This window comes from Colius striatus, chromosome 2, assembly GCF_028858725.1.
Source record: "Colius striatus isolate bColStr4 chromosome 2, bColStr4.1.hap1, whole genome shotgun sequence".
In the NCBI taxonomy this organism is placed as follows: Eukaryota; Metazoa; Chordata; class Aves; order Coliiformes; family Coliidae; genus Colius; species Colius striatus.
Window position 1 is genome coordinate 6,634,795 of NC_084760.1, and position 18,183 is coordinate 6,652,977.

The window sequence follows — 18,183 nt, forward strand, 5'->3', positions numbered from 1 at the left end:
AGAAATGCCAGACAACCTGACAGTAAACAATTTCTGATCTCTCCCTTCACATTAGTTATTGTTTTCTGGAAAGACAAAATTTAGAGCTCAATCACAGAATCACAGAATGTTAAGGGTTGGAAGGGACCTCGAAAGATCATCCAGTCCAATCCCCCTGCCAGAGCTGGAACACCTAGAGTAGGTCACACAGGAACTCACTGATACTTTTCCTCTTTCCCACCACACAATTTTATGCTACAGAGGTATCATTACATTAGTCTTGATCCTATCTGTCAGTACAAATTCTGTTTCCAGTCTTCCATCCTCAAAGCCATTTGTACTTCCTTTTTTGTCCTCCATAATGAACTTGAATTTCCCATTATAGCAGCACAATGTAATCACACTTTTCCTGCTTCTAAACAACAAGAAATCAGTAGTCCTGTTCCATGCAACTCCTCTAACCCCCTTTTTTCTCAGAGATGGGCTTTGGGAAATATTTATGTGTTTTGACTATTTAAGTTTTAAAAACATTCTTTCTTTAAGATTACAGTTTTTGGATGTCCAGTTACAAATGAGATGAAAATATATTTTATTTTTTTAACATCTGAGGCATATCTTTTGACACCTGAGGAAAGCTCTTCATCTAAAAACACACAGATTTCTAGTTAGAAAACAGTTCCTTACTGTTTCTGGCCAAAAATTTGAAATAGATCTTCATTTAGTGAAAATAAACAAATAATAATTCAAGAGTATTTATGTAAAAAGTAATGATCCTTAAACTTTATTTTCATCTGATTACCTGAGAATTGCCTAAACTGTGTAGATATATAGATGAGATGTTTTTTTCATTTCACTGTTTACTTTGAAAATCTTTGAATACTTCACATCATGCTGAAGCCCAAAATCCTCTCCAGACTCGACAAGAGTCAGAAACTCTTTAACTGCTCCTAATGTGAAGACTCAGTACTCCATATAGAAAAAAAAAGTCTAATGTTCATCTATTGAGTCTCTCATCAGCTAAATCAAGAACCAGACACAATATATTCTCTATAAATAAATACACGAAATTCAGTGGATAAGTATGCAATTCTCTTTAATTTTTTTCCCCCTATTTGAATATGAAACCTAAATTTGCATTTTTAAAAATGTTTTCCATACTCTGGATGCACTCACTCCAATTGACTTCTCTTGTTCAAATCTATTGATTCAGCCTACCCCACCTACAGGAGCATTTTTAGCTCCTTATCAACATTTCACAGCTAGAGGTCCGCCTACTTGGGAATATGTTCTTCTACCTAAAAACATATTAAAGCATTTCTTCTCTTTAAAACTTAGGAAGTAAAAAAAGTAGACTATTTCCTTTAAGTAAACAAAACCCAATAACTTTATAATAATTTTAATCTATTCAATACCCTTGAGGGCTTTTACACATTTACACAGAATCTTTAGAAACATTAGGGAAATTTTTCTAAAGGATGGTTATCTAAATTTACAGTTTTCTGAAGGATGGATCTGTAATCTTATAGTGGCCCAGTGTATTCCATAGTTCTTTGTCTTTTATTTGGTCTGTGATTTTTGAACAGGCTGCCCAGAGGGGTCGTGGAGTCTCCTTCCTTGGAGGTCTTCAAGATCCACCTGGACATGTTCCTATGCGACCTTATCTAGGTGACCCTGCTTCTGCAGGGGGCTTGGACTAGATGATATCTAAAGGTCCCTTCCAACCCCTACCATTCTATGATTCTATGATTTACCATCATGTGGTAAATTTACCATCATGATTACCATCATGATTCACCATCATGATTACAAAAGAACCCTGTGTAGCATCATTCTACATCACCTAGGCAATCACAAGAAATGTATCTTTACAAAATACTGACCAACATGTAATTTTAATTTAGCATTATTTTTAAGCATCTGAATAATTTTATTTTAAAAGTATGTTTTCTCTTTCTAATGAATTGAGAAACTTGGGCCCTTTACCTCAAAACTGCCCCTAAGCATTCATAAAAGTGTGATAATATAACAGAATATAACTGAAAGCATCCAGCAAGTTCAGTGAGAACATTTCCTCCCACAATAGAATAAATTCCTAGCTGGTGAAAAATGGCCAAGCTCCATTAAAGTCAATTGAATTGTATCAAGATATACCAGCAGAAAATTTGGCACACTAAATACAGTATTAGTTTTCCTGTGGATCCAGAAATCTGGGTTGATCTTTGTTTCTAGCCTGTAAGTTAGATGAAAAAAGGAGGGGGAAAAAAATGACTACATCTAGGTTTCCTGCTGAACGGGTATACTATATCTCTATCCTCCAGCCTCCCCAATCAATTTTCATTAGGGCTTTCCTGACTGAATTTTTCTCTTCAATTTCTGCAGTTACTATTCAGTCCTTGAGAACACAATGCTGTATATTACCAGCATCATGCCACCAGGGATTGTGTAGGAGTCAAAATACACCAACAGTTTATAACACTTTATGGCCATTTCTAAGATACACAAAGTTATTTCTCTAAACCATTACTGATACCATTGAGAACAGATGGCATGACCCTTTTATCCAAGAGCACTCTCCTCAGCAGCTTGAGCTGAGGGAATATAACTATTATTACACAGAATTAGGGATTCTGAGTCTCCTGCTGTAGGTTAAGCCCAAAAGGAAGGTATAGCTGCCACTCCTGCTTAAATATCAAGCTCTAGTAGAAAATATTGAACATTTTCTCTGCTATAAGTATACATAGAGATGTATACATAGAAATGTATGTTTGTGTAGGTTAAGACAAGGAGAGTGACCTCAAGGGCATGTCATAAACCCTTCATGTTCAGTTTACAATGCTTACTGCTTTTGCAGTATTTAGAAATGAGATTTCTTAAAAAACAGTTTAAAAAAGCTTAAATCTGAAAGGTGTAGATATGAAGCGTGGCCCTTTTGATCGAGGTCAATCAGCTCTGTGGACGTGATTTTGTTATTGTGCTACACCAAACAGTGGGAGTGATGTTTAAAATGTAGATTTATGATGTTATCCTTCATCCCATGGCAAATAATTATAAGAAAAAAGGCATTTAGTTCTCTTAAAAGATATGGGGAAGAAGGAAAGATACTTTAAGACAAACTTTTGAAATGCAGAATGTTAGGAAGTTTCACTGTAACTTCTTGATCTCGTGTCCTTTTTATTTCAAAGGATCCATTCTGTTAACGGTTTTTAAATGGCGTTTAATATCGTGGATTTCATTGTTCTTCTAGGAGAAAGAAGCCGAGATAGACAGTTACTGATGTTGCTATTGAAGGCTGAACCTGCATCGTCAGGACAATACAAGATGAAACCACAGAAAAGAATGGTGATGTTGGAAAAGAAAATTTCAGTTACTTGTGAAATGAAGTCTCACTGCTAGAGAAAACCAGGACTAGCTCAGGGCTTAATTTGCTCTCCTGTATCTGGGAAATGAGTGCTGGCCTTGGTCTGTTAAAGTATAAAGCTAAACTCTTAGTTACTTTTTTTGGCCAAAATGTTATGCAACATGGTTTCATCTGCTAAGGTACAGACTTTTGAAAGGGAATTTAAAAGACTATGGACAAGGAAAAAAAAAGATATCAGCAGGCTTTTTTTTTTTTTTCTCAAGATAAACAAAACCTGTCTTTATGCATAAAACAGGGCTGGGTTTTCTTGCAGAACTTACAATTATTCCTTTATTTCAGACAAATATATACTGTAAATACTTACATAACAGTGATTACAAGTACTAAAATTGTATGCTCTTGTTTTCTTAACTAATCTGTCTGTCTCTAGTCAAAGCTTTGGATGAATACTTCCGTACACATCATAAAAAATCATTGGGTAGCCACTAGAAGTTACTACATTGTGAAACAGTCATCTTTAGACAGTTTTGCTTATTAACTCTACTAATATTTCTTATTTCCCTACAGCATCATGAATCATCTCTGGTGATGACTGCATAGAACCCCACAGATCTGTATGAAGATTTGTACATGGAAAGCAGTAACAGCTAAATTTACTTCAATGCTGGTGCCACAAAAACCGAGAAGTATGTATTTTTTCACAGTGCAGTGTCAGAACTCTGCTGAGCAAAACCGACAGATTAGTGCATAATAGTTAGGAGGAAAAGGCAAACTATCACTTTTAAATTTAGCTTCTGTAATACTGAATCACTCTTAAGACCTTTACTCACCTAAAGTTAATTTGATTGGGTTTTCTGCTATTTATTGATATCAGTGCACATTTATGGCATATATTTTACAATTGTCTGTCTATTAAACAGAACACATAGTAATACCAAGAGAAACTTAAAATGTTAATCTCACTGAAATAAAGAGTTAAAGGAATTCTCAAGTTTTTAGCTACTTGAAGAAGTCGTATAGTTCTGCTCCCTGTGTGGAAACAGGATCAAATGTCTTTAGTATATCCCTAACAGCATTGCTTTACCTCAGAAAAAAAACATCTCTAGAGATGGATGCTCCATAATCTTTATAACTTGTGTGGCAACATAAGTACTGAGATTTTCAGAACAAAATATGTCAACAAATACTCTGCAAACTTCAGAAAAGATTGCTGCAAATCACCTGTATGATTTGCAATGATGCATCAGCCAATTTGTTTTCAGAATAGATCTAAATAATCTGACAAGTTACCATGCAATAAAATGTCTTTTTTCACTTGAAAGATCTGATTCCTCTGCATTACCAGATAACTTCCTGGTGTCAGAAATTAAAGTCAGTTCTTGTTTCACTTACACATAAATTGACAGTTTTCTTCAACTGACAGAAATTCTACCCTCTCTTTAGATTTCTCTGAAGCCAAAAAGATTGAAGGAGTACATGAGTTTTTTAACTGGCAAATAAAGCATTTACTCCTGGTGATTACTATAAAGGTTAGCACAAAGAAAACTTCAATTGCCACTAAAAAATAACCAAAACCAATTAACTGGGTGATATTTTCATTAGAATTGTACTTAAAGCCAGCCCCTACTCCCTTTCCTAATATTTTTTTTTTACAGATGTCACAAAAAAAATAATTTCTGATATACTTTCTTTACAGAGGAAAGTTATATCCTTAACAAATATGACTTCTTATAGAAATGTTTCACATCCTTAAGTTTCCCTGCAGTCATTTAGTGTGCAGCACTTGACTAAAACTGATTTCTTTGAGCTGTCATATGAGCGCTTATGCAAGTACCCAATAATGTGGTTTCTAGATCTGTCTTTTAAGAAGCGTTGATGACACTCCTTTCACTTAGAAGTAAAATAAAATAAGAAAATGGGTAGGGAAGAGAAAAAGGGAAAACAACTTTTGAAGTTACTTGAGACCAAAGAAAAAAAATAAAGTAATGGAAAAGTATTTATCTCCTCAGAACTGTATGAGTCATCTTCACACCACAGATAAAGCAAATTCTATCTACAAGTAGGTGTCCTTAAACCTGAGATGTTTTCACTAGCAGAAAAAAAATCCACTTCAGAAAGGAAGAACACTCTAGATTATAAGTGGTGTGCACATTCTCGATCACAAGTTTGGATCTAGACAAGTAGCTGTCCTATAGAAGAGATTAAAAGGTGCCCATGAACATTACTAAACTCTTTGTTTAATGGGAACGGTCTCATCTAGATCAAGACAGTACATTCCCCAGATCTCCAAAGCAGGATAGTTACTTGCAAAATACATAGCAGAAGCTGTTCTTAGAATATTTTACGTCTTGAACCGTGACTGGGAATCATCCAAGAGGTTGATAAATGGCATGTGTAGAGGATTAGTAACAATTTTTTAATATAAACAGTGGTGTGGTGGTGCCTGTGTGAAAATGCCTGGGCACTTTTTGATTTAGTAGTGTAGATGTGGGATTTAATTTCACCAAAGTCCAACATTACATGCCAACATGTTATCACAGTGTTCTGAAAGCAGTAGCAGTATAAATCACTCAGTTTTCAGTCACCATGTGCTAATAAAAGTGTAGGTTCATATTACACATTGAAAGCTATATTTTACATACGTTCAAATCACGACCCTTAAAATGTAGAATCATAGAATGGTAGGGTTTGGAAGGGACTTTTAGAGATCATCTAGTCCAACTCCCCTGAAGAAACAGGTCCACCTAGATCAAGTCACACAGGAAGGTGTCCAGGTGGGTGTTGAAAGCCTGTAGAGAAGGAACCTCCAAAACCCTTCCCAGACAGCCTGTGCCAGGGCTCCCTCACCTCAACACTGACATAGTTGTTCCTTATGTTTAAATGGAAGCATTTTATATAAGAAAAAAAACCAAAACAAAACAAAACCAAACCTCAAAAAACAAATAGCAAAAAAACCCCTAAGCCAAATAAAACCAATCCAGAAATGTGATCTGGGATTTATGAGCACAAGTTTGGGTTTGAGATTTTTATTTCCTTGCAAAAAAAAAAAAAAAAAAAAAAAGGATTTATGCAAAAGCTAAGTGAATGAAGACTTTAGCAGTAACCATGATCATTAGAGACTCAGATTGTGTTATAGTCAGCTCCACTGAAGTCAATGGAATGATATAAAAAACAAAATCTAACACATCGTTTCTAACGATCACACCGAATCACAGGATCTTAAGGATTGGAAGGGACCTCCCCTTCCTATTAAAAGGCTTCCTTGTTGCTTTTTGGTGCTATCTTTCAGGCTGTAATTTTTTTAGTACATATTGAAAGATAAATAACTTCTGAAAGTTGAAACAAATATCTCAGTCTTATATTGAAGTACAAGGGAGTTCTTTTCTCTGTTAGAGTTGTAATCTGTGACAGCCAGAGACATTTCTGATGCTAACTGGATTACATTTCATATATCCGATGCATTTAGACAAATGTATCTTGCATCACAAAAATAAGATCCCATGCAATCTGAGAGATGCTGTAGTTATATCATTTGTTGATTCTTGCTTTTTTGGTCAGTCTCCATAGAGAAAGCTTTACTGGATAGGATATTGAAGGACTAAAGCAATGGAATGTGGCACTCGCTGTCTGTAGATTATATTTTTCAATAAACCATTGTACTATGTGTTCTGAGCAGATGAGTAGCACAAGACTTGGCACAGAAAATGTAAAAACACTCTTACAGTTCTAAGAGACAAAAAACACCCCCCAAAACAGCCAAAAACCAAAAAAACCCCAACCCCCAAACTCCCCAAAACCCCTGTGTTGTGAAATGATATCTTCCAAGTATCTTTCAAAATCTTGAGGAATTCAGTTTTGTCTGTTTTGTTAAAATATATTCAACTAGTTTATTGTTGGAAAAGATCAAATCCAAAACGTGGTGCAAGTAGTTCCATATCAGATGCCAAAACAGAACTAGTAGAACTCTGGAGAAAGATCTAGAAAGCAACCAGGATATTTTCAGTTGGGCTCTATCCTCTAGGCTACAGACTGGGGCTCCTGTATCCATGTATAGTGGGACATTTCTGACTGGAGGCGTGACTCATACATTCTGAAGGCATTTGAATATATATTTCAACATACTCAGGCTCAGAAACATCACCAAGCTCATTAGGTTGAGATTCTCTCAAGAGTACTGACCTGCAAGTGTTTCTTGTAAATGTTTTACATGAAACAGACCCAGTTCATCCAACCACTGAGCAAAGATGGGTACTGAGGTATCCATGGTCTGCTTTGTGACTGACTTCAAATGCATCCTGTGACTGATTTGACATTAGCATTAAATAATAGCATTAGTGAATTGCAGTTTAAATTACATTTACCATTTAATCTTTAATGTTGTGACACAGTTTCAGATCAGTCCAGTTGGATGGTTACTTTGCTACGTTATTATTTCACCTAATTTTTTTGTTATTTTTCTCCAAAATTCTCTCTTTTTTTCCCCTCAAAGCTTCTAAATTAATCAACACATAATGCAACTCCAGCAGACATCAGTAGGAGACACTTTAAAACAACAGGGCTCAATTTATCTCATTTGAGTGAAATTAATTATTAACATGAGATTGAATGATAACTGCCAATATGGCAGTGTAAAGGTATCATATTGCCACCGTGCACTCCTTTATCAATTGAATGTATAAGTACAAAGTGTATGAAAGTGACATATCTCAAGTGTGAAATATAAACTGCATGGAGCTGAGATATATCTTACTGTTTTACATCAGTTCTCTATCAAAGGATCTTTCACTACAATATCATACAAAGCTAACATGCAACTGCATTTAGAAAGTAAACCAAGGGCACACATTGGCAAAGAATTACATTACTTTATGAATGCAGCATCCTCATGTATTCTGTACACCATGATGTGTACTACATATCCCTTCCAATGAATTCTACCATGCTTACCTCAGAAAGGCTGGAGGCATCTGCTGTCCAGTGGATCTAAGTCTCTGAGGAGAGGAACTAGTATGAACACAGAGTGAGAGTTCATTTAGCATTCTGTCAGATTCAGAGAATTATAGAGTCATAGAACAGTTTGGGCTGGAAGGGACTTTTAAAGGTCATCTAGTCCAACTCCCCTACAGTGAACTATCTTCAACTAGGTCAGCTTTCTCAGAGGCCCCATCCAATGTACCTTGAATGTTTCCAGAGATAGGACATCTACCATGTTTTTGAGCAATCTGTTTCACCCTTCACCATTCTCAATGTAAAAAATTGCTTCCCTCTGTCTAATCTGAATCTATCCTCATTTACTTTAAAGCCATTACCCCTTGTCCTGTGGCCTACTAAAAAGTCTGGTCCTGATAAGTACCAAAGAGAGATGCTAACCAGATAAGCAAGCATTAAGCCTCATTCATGGCTTTCCAGTCCTAATAAGAACTACAATCTTGTTTTTATTTAAAATATTGTGATGCCCAATGTGAAAATCGAAACAAAACAAAACCAAACCAAACCAGCCTTCTGTGTGATTTTGAACTGCCTTGGATATCTTGGGCAGTGTGCAGGGCATACTAACGAGTCTGTGTCCTTGAACATGCAAAAGCACATGCCATTTTGCAAGCAGTGTCCCAGGCACTTCCCTACACAAGTACCTGCCATACCTGCATCTGAAAGGGCATGAGGCTGGAGGACCATACTTTTTACCCAGAAAATAATTTTTTCCAGGGCATTTCATTCCTATCTTCTATCCCTGACGATTGCTTCAATGACCATTTTAAGTCACTTCTCTCAAATTTGATTTCTGTTTACGTAAAGGACATCATAACTCCCACCATGGAAAGTCAATATAAAGGTTATAAATTGTAGATAAATTAATATGAAGCTGAAATGTGCACTGACAATTTAAGTTGAATCTGAAACACACATGTAATACTGCTTCATAATCATTAAGGAAATTATTATATGACTCATATGAAGGGAAGTATGCAGTGTTTATCTTACTACAGATTTTACATGAATAAATCCCAGGAATTAATCTTGACTGACTCTCACTTCCATTTAATTTTATTAAAGAATATTTAATTCTAAATTTATAAATGTGAGATACAGGAGAAATAGCTACAAAATATAATAGTACTGGCAGCTTTAGTTATAATATATGAACATTCTCTACTGCCTCTTTTTCTCCCTGAGGTTCTTCTTCAGCCAGCACCAAACAGCTCCAACCTTACTTTGTTTATAAAAGCTGACATGATTGCAGCCTCTGGCAGTTCAGTAGTTTTCTTGGTTCTACATTCATTGAAACCTCGGGAAATGAAATGCAAGAGGCAAAGATGAAACAAGTGTCTCATGCATAAATTGCATATTCTGACCACTGAGTTACAAGGCACACAAAGCCTTAGCTGACACACAAGTGAATATTAAACTCCTTCACACACATGTGTACATAACCATGTATGTCATATTCAAAACACTCTAGCAAGGTAGCAAATTTCAAATGTTTCTGCCATCCAAACCGTTAGGATCTTGTTTTCTTTTTTTTTGTTTCGAATTTTTTTGGCAGGAGCTCTTCCTGCTTCACAATCCATACATCATGTAATGATGTAAACGAAAAGAAACATACCTTTTATCACTTTTGAAGGCCCTTCTCTGGACTTGATCCAATTGGTCCACAGCTTTCCTGTGCTGACAGCATCCAGTCGCTCAGGAATGTCAACCACATCACTCAGCTTCGTGTTGTCTGAAAAACTGCTGAGAGTTCACTTGATCCTTCTGTCTATATCATTGATGCAGATGTTAAACAGTGATGGTCCAAATACACACCTCTGAGAGACACTGCTTATCACCTATCTTCATCTGGACATTCAACCATTGACCACTACTCTCTGGATGAGATCATAAAATCAATTACTCATCCATCAAATAGTCCAACCACCAAATCCATATATCTCTAATTTAGAGAGAAGGATATTGTGTAGGGGCCTTAGAGAAGTAAAGATAGGTGACGTGCATAGATCTTCCCCATTGATGTAGCCACTCCATCATAGAAGGTCACTAGGTTTGTCAGGCAGGACTTGCCCTTGTGAAGTCAAGCTGACTGCCTGGAATCACCTGACTGCCATCCACGTGCCTTAGCGTAGCTTCTAGCGTGATCTGTTCCATTATTATCGCAGGCACAGTGGTGAGGTTTGACAGGTCAGCAGTTCCCAGGGTTCTCCTTTCTATGCTTTTTAAAAATGAGTGCAATGTTTCCCTTTTCCCAGTTACCAAGGACTTAATCTGTATATTGGGTTTGTGTGGCAAGCTTTGGTAGTAGAGGGCTATAGGGTGGCTTCTATGAGACAGCACCAAGGATAAGCTGTTCCATCACCTTTCCAGGGATGAAGATGAGGCTGATCAGTGTATAGTTACCCAGATCCTCCTTCTTGCCCTTTTTGAAGACTGCAGTGACATTTGTTTTCCTCCAGTCCTCAGACATATCTCCTGTTCTCCACAACTTACCAAAGATGATGTCAGGTTCCTCAGGCGGTCATGAACCTGATCATCTTTTACAGTGTGGAGGACTTTAGTCCCCAGATCCTCATCTTATAGTCCATCTATTCAACAGGAGTGGGAAGACAGGTTGCTAGTAAAGATTGAAGCAAAAATGCTTTTGAATAGCTCAGCCTTCTCCTCATCCATTGTTACCAGTTTGCCAGACTTACTCATCCAGGTACACTTTCTTTGACTTTCCTTTTCTCCTCGACCTGTAGAAGTCCTTACTACCCTTTGACCTCCTTGCAAAGTTCAACTCCAGCAACTCCTACTCAATCAGGAAACATTCCTATACTTTTCCCAGAATATCTGTCCTGCTTCCACTGCCTGTGACTTTCTTGTGTTTTAATTTGAATCAGCCATGCTAGTTCCTTGCCTTCCTTTCCTGATTTCTTACATCTGGAGATCAAGAGCTCTTGCACTCTATGAAAAGCATCCTTAGAGATCTGCCAGTTCAGTTCTGATCCATTGTCCCTGAGATCAGTTTCCTAGAATGTCCTAGAATTTTACTCTCCTAAACTTCAAGGTACTGACTTTACTCTTTGCCTGGCCCATATCCCTCAAGACTACAAACTCCACCACTCACTGGCAGCCCAGACTGCCTCCAGTCTTGACATCATCAATTAATTCACTTGCATTGGTGACCAACCACCCCCTCTGGCTGAGGTGTCTATTAAGATATTATCCTTAAGAAGTTATCTTTAATGCATTCCAGGAGTCTCCTGATTGCCTACAGGTTGCCATATTACTTTTCCAGCAAATGTCAGGGTGATTGAAGTCCCTGAGAGGAATGAGTGCCTGTGAGCTTGAGGCCTCTTGCAGCTGGAGTAAGCAGGCTTCATCAATAGGCTCCCCTTGATTGGGCATCAACCACAAAGTTGCCTTTTTTGCCTCGATCTCTAGTTCTTACTATCATAAGGAAAAACAATCGTCTGACCTCTCCATTGTAGCCTATGTCTGGGGAATCCAGATGGAAAGGAAGGGGTACAGTAGGGGAAAATGATTGCTAAGATCTGCTCCAGATGTCTGTTTTTGTAATTTACATTGAACAGCATGGAGAAAATTCAGAAATATGTCTTCAGGCACATTATGTATCCATTGTCTGGTTTGGAGGACAGATATCAGGACAATGCATTCCTATATCTCTGCTACTTTTAAACACAAAGGGACTTTAAAAGGCAAACAGTGAGATGTTTAATAAGTTAGATACAGGCTTGTGATTAGTGTTCAAAATTCATTTAAGGTTCAACCATTTACATGCTTTTATTTTCTCTTCTTTTTCCCCATTCTTTCTTCTAGCACCAATCTCACACTCCCATCATGTCTACTACAACATGCTTGTAGTAGAGCAAACTCTTGTTTTCTTTTGGATAGGCTTGATAATCCACTCTGGCTATATTAAGGGTTCCAAAATAACAGCGCTGAAGCTAATTTCAGCAATTCATGACCTATTTCCCGTCTTAGACTAGCACTCATTTCTGTCTCTATACTAGCCTTAAGTATTTATGAGGTCATATAGTGAACCAAAATGGGTGTCTAAAGTAACCTAGCAAAAGGAAAAACCCCAACTTTTTGCAGCAAGATTGATTCCCCATCTCAGTGTACACCCACCAATTGCTCTGCAGGTGAATATAAGCAGTAGCTGAAAGCATAAACAATGAACAGGAATAGATGCTGGAGATTTGGGTACTGCTTAATCTAGTAATACTGACAGAAAATATACTATGACACTTGCCAGATTTCTTAACACTTTGTGTCAAATACCCATTGGAATTTCTAATAACTCCCTTGCATTTGACACTACACTTTAAAGCTTCTCCAATTAAAAAAAAATCAAAACCAAAACAAAGACTAATTAATCTCAATGTATATATTATACTTGATACAGTTTACAATTACACAAGTTCATACTGGACATATATTTAAGCAAAGTGGTCAGACTCTCATCAGAGTCTGGTTCCAAAATATAAAACATCTCACGATTGCTCTCACAGAAGAAGTGCCAAGTGATCAATAGGTTAAAATGTTATAAATATGATAGATGATATAATTAAAAAATAGATTGAATTATATAACTAAAAAATCTAGAACTGAACATTGAAATTCTTATAAGGGTATGATGCTCTGAGTGTAGGAGCAAACCTATATTCCATGTTGAAAACTTAAAATTTTAAGAATAGGCTGTTAAAAATAAATCCCTGCTAGGATGCAGTTTCCAGGAGCTATGTCTTGTACCTCTAAACTTAACTTTACATTCCTACTCTTCAGAAAGCTGTTAAACAGGTTTAAATAGCATAATTACAAGGCTTGCTGTGTTCCTTCCCTTACCTAAATTATAACTGTATTTGCAGCATGCAACTTATGCAAATACTTGTTCTAAGAATTACAGAAGAAAGAACAAGATTTTCATCATAACTATTGTTTTATTGTTAATATTGTTGTTTATTAAAGAATACTATTACTAGATATGATAATGATCAGATAATCAAATTACTTTACTCAATTAAGATTAAACTCTACTGAGGAAAGGTAGTCAGTTTTCCTGGAAATTTGTGTCCATTTCAACCAAGCAAAAATCATCCCTGAAAATGCAAAATGATAAATGGTTAGATTCTAAAGACCTAAATTCCAACTTGCAAGGTCCTAGTAGTTTATCACTTTCGATATCTCTGTTGTTCAGGCAAAAGGTACGGGAGTAAAACAAAAGAAATAAGCAAAGTTCATCTTCAAAGGTAAGATCTAAATTAAGCTACTTAGAATGAATATATCAAGCTCATTCACTTGCACTGTCTTAGCAGTTAATAGAAATATGGGCATTTCTAAAATATGATTTATCTCCTTGTCTTATAGATCACAGTTAGTATGGGACAAATCACACTTTAAAGGGCCTGTCCATCCTTTCACTCTGTGGTGTTCATGCTGGGAAGTTAAGGATTGTAGTTACAAATGGGTCTATGATCTAGAACAGGAGAGAATCACATTAAAGAAACAGCTTGACTTAAAAGTTCCAAAATTCATAGTTGAAGGTTAGCTGCAACAGAGAGGAAGGAGGTCATAAAATTCACCCTAGTTGAAATTTTCTTTTGTGCTTACAGCTAAAGAAAGATGTAAACAGTAGAAACCCCAATTAATGATAAGAAAATCTCTGTAACGGCCAGAACATGAGCCAGCAAAGTGCCCTCATGGCCAAGAAGGCTAATGGCATCCTGGGATGCATCAAAAGAGTGTAGCCAGCAGGTAAAGGGAGGTTCTTCTCCCATTCTGCCTTGTTGAAGCCTCATGTGAGTCCTGTGTCCAGTTCTGGGCTCCTCAACTCAAGAGGGACAGGGAAGTGCTAGAGAGAGGCCAGTGCAGGGCCAGACGATCAGGGGAATGGAGTATCTTCCATAAGAGGAAAGGCTGCGGGAACTGGGGCTGTTTAGTCTAGAAAAGAGGAGACTGAGGGGAGATCTTGTTAATATTTACAAACATCTAAAGGATGGGTGTCAGGAGATTGGGACATCCCTTTTTTCTATAGTAGCCAGCAACAGGACAAGGGGTGATGGGATGAGGCTGGAACAAAAAGAGTTTCATTTAAATAGAAGAAAAAACTATTTCTCTGTTCAGATGAGGAGGTCCTGGCCCAGGCTGCCAAGGGAGAGTGTGGAAGCTCCTTCCTTGGAGGTCTTCAAAACATGCATGGACACATTCCTATGTGACCTGATCTGGGTGGACCTGCTTCTGCATGAGAGTTGAACTAGATAATCTCTAAATGTCCCTTCCTACCTCTACCATTCTATGATTCCGTGAACTGAAAATTGGTTGAAAGTTTATATGGTTAGGAGATTGAAATCTTCTATAGCATTTTTAAGGACAATATAACAAATAAAGTGGTAAAAGGGTCACAAGATTCAGGAAGATCTTCAGATCATTTTCTAGATGATCTCTAAAAGTCCCTTCCAACCCTAGCAATGCTTACTATAAATCACCAGAATAAATGAGAGAATAGCAAGGGTTATATCTGGAGCACCAGTATTTGATGCAAGAAATAGAATAATGTGTTCTGGGGGAATTATCTAGTAGATATTCTGAAAGTGAGACACAGGATAGTAATACAACACTGGAGTAGATAAAAATTATGAATTATTATTTTTTAAAAATAAAAGTTATTGTCCACTTTGTCCAAGAGTTAGTAAGTGTATTTTGGATATCATTTTAATTGAATCATTGTATTCAAAATTGATATTTGCAAAGTATATACAGGCAAAGAGAGGAAAACCTCTGCCAACAATTTTTATGATGTTTTAAAGGGAAAAATTTCCCAAGGTTGAATATGATCATTATCATATCTTTCCCAAGGAAGAAATTGTTAAGGTTGGAAAAACAAAAATAAATAAGAGAACAAAAAGATTGACTGACAACAAAGAAATCTTGACAATGGGCTAAGTAGAAATTTTAAAAGATGCAGTTCCATAATTAAGTAAAGACACAAAATTGGTTAAAAATATCATGATTCATTTAGAAAGGATTTTTTTTTCCACTAAATAATTTTTAGTTTATTAATGTTGCTTTGAAAGTATTGAAATGTTCTGAATTAAAGGAAATGGATCATAGAATCATAGAATGATAGGGTTGGAAGGGACCTTTAGAGATCATCTAGTCCAACTCCTCTGCAAAAGCAGGTTCACCTAGATCAGGTCACACAGGAACATGTCCAGGGGGGTCTTGAAGACCTCCAAGGAAGGAGCCTCCACACCCTCCCTGGGCAGCCTGTGCCAGGGCTCCCTCACTGAAACAGTGAAATAGTTTTTTCTTATATTTAAATGTAACTTTTTGTGTTCCAGCTTCATTCCATCACCCCTTGTCCTGTTGATAGCTACTGTAGAAAAAAGGGATGTCCCAACCTCCTGGCATCCACCCTTTAGATATTTATAAATGTTAATAAGATCACCCTTCAGTCTCCTCTTTTCTAGACTAAACTAAAAAAACTCCTCATAATTGTCACAGCTGTCAATAAAACCACAGATTTTTAGAGACTACTGAGAATAAAAGATCCCACAGTTTATAAATTTTAAAAAAGACCTGTAAAATCAGGTAATTAAAAAAAACCCCAAAACAACAACCCAGCTTTAAAGTTATGCAGAAACGGGAAAATTCTAGTAAATGTTTCTGGCATGTACTTAAACAGAAGCTGGTTTATATTCTTTTAAAACATGAGATCATGAAGTGGAGTTTCTAGCCCATTAGTAACCAAGACATGTTAATGGCTCTTCAGAATAAACATACTTAAATCAGATGCACTAGAGAAAATATCCAAGTGCTCTAAAAAAATTATTGAGATGAATGACAAATGACATTTTAATAAATATTTTAATATTAGAGAAACTGATTCCAATGTTCACAGAGAATAAGCTAAAAAAACCAATAGAAAATACCCTTCAGGAAATCGTGACTTAAAATGATTCCAGGATTCAATGCAGTTGCAGTCTGATGAACTTTAAGGACCTGTGACATATGAATTACAAAATTTAGTGATCCATTTTTTAATTGAACTTTCTTTGTGGAAGTTTTTCTTTACTTACTGCAGAAAATGTTTTACACAATATTATAGGGAAGTTCAGGCAAAGAACAGATGGCGTCATGAGGAGAAAAGCAGAATTAATTAGATTTGTGTCCCTGAATTTGACTTCATCCTTGATTTTTCCATAGTGACCCATTTCCATACAAGCTACATATTCGGTACCTTTCACAGTTACTTATTGATAGTTTTTTTCATTTTTTCAAGGTTTTTTAACAATGTGAGCTCTGTTTTTCAGAATTGATAAATGCTACTAATGCAGAAACCATTTAGAGGGCACTTTTTTCACACAAATATTGCATACAGCTAAGTGCTTTGAAAAATCAAGTCTGACAAGTCCAATCTTTAGAAAGGCTTTTGTTTGTTTTCAAAAACTCTTTATCTTCTTTTTAGATCTTAAACGTAGGGTGAATATTGTTAAAATGACACTGCTAGATAGAAAGTAATTTAATGTTTATAAAAGATCAATTATTTATGACTGTGTCACTTTACATATGCATAAATAGTGTGGACTTTCTCAAGTAAAACACTTGTTAATATTTCTTTCAATTAGAATTTAGGACATATTTCAATCCCTAGTTCCTTTCCAGAATAATTCTGTTTCACTTGAACCATACTCTGAATATAAACAATCTTATTTTTTCATCCCCCACCTTGAGTTATATGTATCATTACAGAATCACAGAATGATTGAAGTCTCTGGTAATCATCTAGTTCAAACGTTCTGCTCAAGTAGGATCATTTAGAGTAAGTTGCCCTGGATCTTTTTCAGTCATATTTTGAAGTCCTCCAAGGATAAACACTCTGTAACTTCTCCAGGTAACCTGTTCCAATGTCTGAGCACCTTTGCACAGATGAAGTACTTTTTTGTGTTCAGACAGAATTCCAATATTTTTAAAAATTTGTGTCTGCTGCATTTTGGATTTGTCTCTGTGTACAATTGAGAATAGTCTGTCTCCACTTCCTTTACTCCTTCCCCCCTCCTCCCCAATCAGGTATTTATAGACATTGATAAGATTCTTCTGAGTCTTCTCTTTATCAGAATGAAGAATCTCAACTCTCTCAGCCTCTCCTCATGTGAATGATGATTAAGTCCCATAATTATCTATGTGGATAGTCATTTATTTTGCTCTAGGCAGTCCATATCTTTCTTGTATGGAGAGTCCAGAGCTGAACCTTACATTCCAGATGTTGCCACAGCATTGCTGAGTTAGTAAGGAACGAAAAGATCTCTTGACCTGCTGTAACTGCTCTTCCTAATGCAACACAGAACACTGTCGGTCTTTGCCATAATGACACATTGTCATGACTCATGCTCACCTTGTCCATCAGGACCTATCTTTTTCTGCAAGACTGCTTTCCAGCTCTTCCACTCTCTCTAAATGCAGGACTTTTCATTTACCTTTGTTGAACTTCATGAAGTTCCCGTCCACTCAAATCTCCAGGCTGTAAAGATCCTTCTAGATGGCAGCACAGTGAGCTGGTACACCAGCTACTCCTTCTAGTTCTATATTATCTGTAAACTGGTTGAGGATGCATTCTGTCCCATCATCCTGATCATTAATGAAGATGTTGAACAGAATTGATCTCTCCAAGATGGACTTCATGCCATTGATCAAAATTCTTTGAGTCCAGCAGTTCAGCCAGTTTCCAGTCCACCTCATTGGTTCATCTACGTAAATCAGTGTGTCTACAAAGTATTATGGGAGACTATGCTGAAAGTCTTAGTTGAAAGTCAAGTTAAACAACTTCTATTGCTCTCCTGTCATCCACT